Here is a 4,464-nt window from a genome sequence, read left to right on the forward strand (position 1 = left end):
TTAACTGATCATAGCTGTGCTAATAGCATTAGCCGAAACGCATCCACAACCAAACAAACATTAGCTCATCCACTCATTCACATGTGTGTGCCCAATGGTCCGGCAGCTCCAATCATACGACCGGAGGATCTATGTCTGGAGAATGCTCACATTAGCCCATCTAAGGGGTTCTGCTACCCCCAAGCTTCCCTGCCTCTGAGAGAATAAACATCACCTCCGCTCCTCCGCTTCTCAGCTCCACTGCTCCTCTGCTTTGGGCCCTGGAATTCCCGAACCGCTGGACATAAGCGAATCACGGGCCGAGGTTCTGCCTTCCTCCGCTCCTCAGCTCATCCGCTCTTGGCCCTGGTACTCCCTGTCCGCGACACCCCCCCCCCACCAAAAGAGCCTCTCACACACACACACACACACAAAGACACTCACACACACACACAGACACACACATACACACATACACACACTTTAAGTCTTCATAGCTGTGCTAATAGCATTAGCCAAAACGCATCCACAACCAAACAAACATTAGCTCATCCACTCATTCACATGTGTGTGCCCTGGTACTCCCTGTCCGCGACCCCCCCCCACCAAAAGAAACTATCACACACATACACAAAGACACTCACACACACACACACACAGACACGCATACACACCTTAAGTCATCATAGCTGTGCTAAAAGCATTAGCCGAAACGCATCCACAACCACAAACACTAGCTCATCCACTCATTCACATGTATGTGCCCAGAGGTCTGGGAGCTTCGGTCATACGTCTGGGGGAGCTATCTCCAGAGAAGGCTCACATTAGGCCGTCTAAGGGGTTCTTCTGCCCCCAAGCTTCCCCGCCTCTGAGAGAAGAAACATTACCTCCGCTCCTCTGCTCCTCCGCTTCTCAGCTCCACCGCTCCTCCGCTATTGGCCCTGGTACCCCCCCCCCACCTAAACACACTCACACACACACAAAAACACACAAACACACACAAAGACACTCACACACACACACACACACACACACACACACACACATACACACAAACGCACCTTAACTCATCATAGCTGTGCTAATAGCATTAGCCGAAACGCATCCACAACCAAACAAACATTCGCTCATCCACTCATTCACATGTGTGTGCCCAATGGTACTCCCTGTCCGCGACCCCCCCCCCACCAAAAGAGCCTCTCACACACACACACACAAACAAAGACACTCACACACACACAGATACAGCCATACACACACCTTAAGTCTTCATAGCTGTGCTAATAGCTTTAGCCGAAACGCATCCACAACCAAACAAACATTAGCTCATCCACTCATTCACATGTGTGCGCTCTGGTACTCCGTGTCCGCCCCCCCCCCCCACCACCACCACCAAAACAAACTATCACACACATACACAAAAACACTCACACACACACACACACTGACACACATACACACATTAAGTCAGCATAGCTGTGCTAATACCATTAGCCGAAACGCATCCACAACCAAACAAACATTAGCTCATCTACTCATTCACAAGTATGTGCCCAGAGGTCTGGGAGCTCCGGTCATACGTCTGGGGGAGCTATCTCCAGAGAAGACTCACATTAGGCCGTCTATGGGGTTCTTCTGCCCCCAAGCTTCCCCTCCTCTGAGAGAAGAAACATTACCTCCGCTCCTCTGCTCCTCCGCTTCTCCGCTCCACCGCTCCTCCGCTATTGGCCCTGGTACCCCCCCCCCCACCTAAACACACTTACACACACACAAAAACACATAAACACACACACGCGGACACACACACACACACACACACACACACACACACACAACACACACACACACACACACACAAACACACCTTAACTCATCATAGCTTTGCTAATAGCATTAGCCGAAACGCATCCACTACCAAACAAACATTAGCTCATCCACTCATTCACGTGTGTGCCCAATGGTCCGAGAGCTCCAATCATACATCCGGGGGATCTATATCTGGAGAAGGCTCACAGTGGCCGGTCTAAGGCGTCCTACTGCACCCAAACTTCCCATCCTCTGCCTTTGAGAAGAGAAACATTACCTCCGCTCCTCCATTCCTCCGCTTCTCCGCTCCACCGCTCCTCCGCGATGGGCCCTGGTACCCCCCCCCCCCCCCACCTAAACAAACTCTCACACATACACACACGAACACACTCACACAGACACAAAAAAAACAAACACACACACATACACACATACACACACACACACACACACACACACCTTAATTCATCATAGATGTGCTAATAGCATTAGCCGAAACGCATCCACAACCAAACAAACATTAGCTCATCCACTCATTCACATGTGTGCTCCCAATGGTAATCCCTGTCCGCGACCCCCCCCTCCCCCACCAAAAGAGCCTTTCAAACACACAGACACACATACACACCTTAAGTCATCATAGCTGTGCTAAAAGCATTAGCCGAAACGCATCCACAACCACACAAACATTAGCTCATCCACTCATTCACATGTATGTGCCCAGAGGTCTGGGAGCTCCGGTCATACGTCTGGGGGAGCTATCTCCAGAGAAGGCTCACATTAGGCCGTCTAAGGGGTTCTTCTGCCCCCAAGCTTCCCCGCCTCTGAGAGAAGAAACATTACCTCCGCTCCTATGCTCCTCCGCTTCTCCGCTTCTCAGCTCCACCGCTCCTCCGCTATTGGCCCTGGTACCCCCCCCCCCACCTAAACACACTCACACACACACAAAAACACACAAAAACACACAAACACACACAAAGACACACACACACACACACATACACACACACTCACACACACACACACACACCTTAACTCATCATAGCTGTGCTAATAGCATTAGCCGAAATGCATCCACTACCAAACAAACATTAGCTCATCCACTCATTCACATGTGTGTGCCCAATGGTCCGGGAGCTCCAATCATACATCCGGGGGATCTATATCTGGAGAAGGCTCACAGTGGCCGGTCTAAGGCGTCCTACTGCACCCAAACTTCCCATCCTCTGCCTTTGAGAAGAGAAAAATTACCTAACCTCCTCCATTCCTCCGCTTCTCCGCTCCACCGCTCCTCCGTGATGGGCCCTGGTATCCCCCCCCCCCACTTAAACAAACTCTCACACATACACACACGAACACACTCACACAGACACAAAAACAAACAAACACACACACTCACACACACACACACACACCTTAACTCATCATAGCTGTGCTAATAGCATTAGCCGAAACGCATCCACAACCAAACAAACATTAGCTCATCCATTCATTCACATGTGTGTGCCCAGTGGTCCGGGAGCTCCAATCATACGTTCGGGGGATCTATGTCCGGAGAATGCTCACATTAGCCCGTCTAAGGGGTTCTGCTGCCCCCAAGCTGCTCCGCCTCTGAGAGAAGAAACATTACCTCCGCTCCTCTGCTCCTCCGCTTCTCAGCTCCACCGCTCCTCGGCTATGGGCCCTGGTACTCCCCCCCCCTCTACCTAAACAAACTCTCACACAAAATCACTCACACACACACAAAAACACACAAACACACAAACACACATACACACACATCTTAACTCATCAGAGCTGTGCTAATAGCATTAGCCGAAACGCATCCACAACCAAAGAAACATTCGCTCATCCACTCATTCACATGTGTGTGCCCAATGGTACTCCCTGTCCGCGACCCCCCCCCACCCACCAAAAGAGCCTCTCACACACACATACACACACAGACACTCACACACACACAAAGACACACACACACACAGACACACACATACACACATACACACATTAAGTCATCATAGCTGTGCTAATAGCATTAGCCGAAATGCATCCACAACCAAACAAACATTAGCTCATCCAGTCATTCACATGCGTGTGCCCAATGGTCCGCTTCTCCGCTCCTCTGCTCCTCCGCTCCTCCGCAACCGCCAGACATAAGCGAATCAGGCTCCAGGCCCTGGTACTCCCAATCCGCGGGACTTACGCGATTTGTCGGCCGGGCTTCCGCTCACCTCCGCTCCTCCGCTCCACCGCTCATCCGCTCCGGGCCCTAGTACTCCTGAACTGCTGCACATCATTAAATCACGCTACAGGCCCTGGTACTCCCTGTCTCAGGGATTTAGGCATATTGTGGTCCATCATTCCGCTCTTCTCCGCTCCTCCGCTCCTCCGCTCCTCCGCTCCTCCGCTCCACCGCTCCACCGCTCCACCGCTCCACCGCTTCTCCGTTCTTCCGCTCATCCGCTCCGTGCCGTAGTAGTCCAGAACTGCTGGACATAAGCGAATCAGGCTCTTGGCCCTAGTACTCCCTCCACGCGGGACTTGGGCAAATTGTCGGCCGGGATTCCGCTCTCCTCCGCTCCTCCGCTCCTCCGCTCCTCCGCTCCTCCGCTCCACCGCTTCTCCGTTCTTCCGCTCATCCGCTCCTCCGCTCCTGGCCCTGGTACTCCTGAACTGCTG

Source organism: Fistularia commersonii, unplaced genomic scaffold (genome assembly GCF_037954325.1).
Source record: "Fistularia commersonii isolate RoL2024-O1a breed Wild unplaced genomic scaffold, RoL_Fcom_v1.0 HiC_scaffold_107, whole genome shotgun sequence".
NCBI classification, from domain to species: Eukaryota; Metazoa; Chordata; class Actinopteri; order Syngnathiformes; family Fistulariidae; genus Fistularia; species Fistularia commersonii.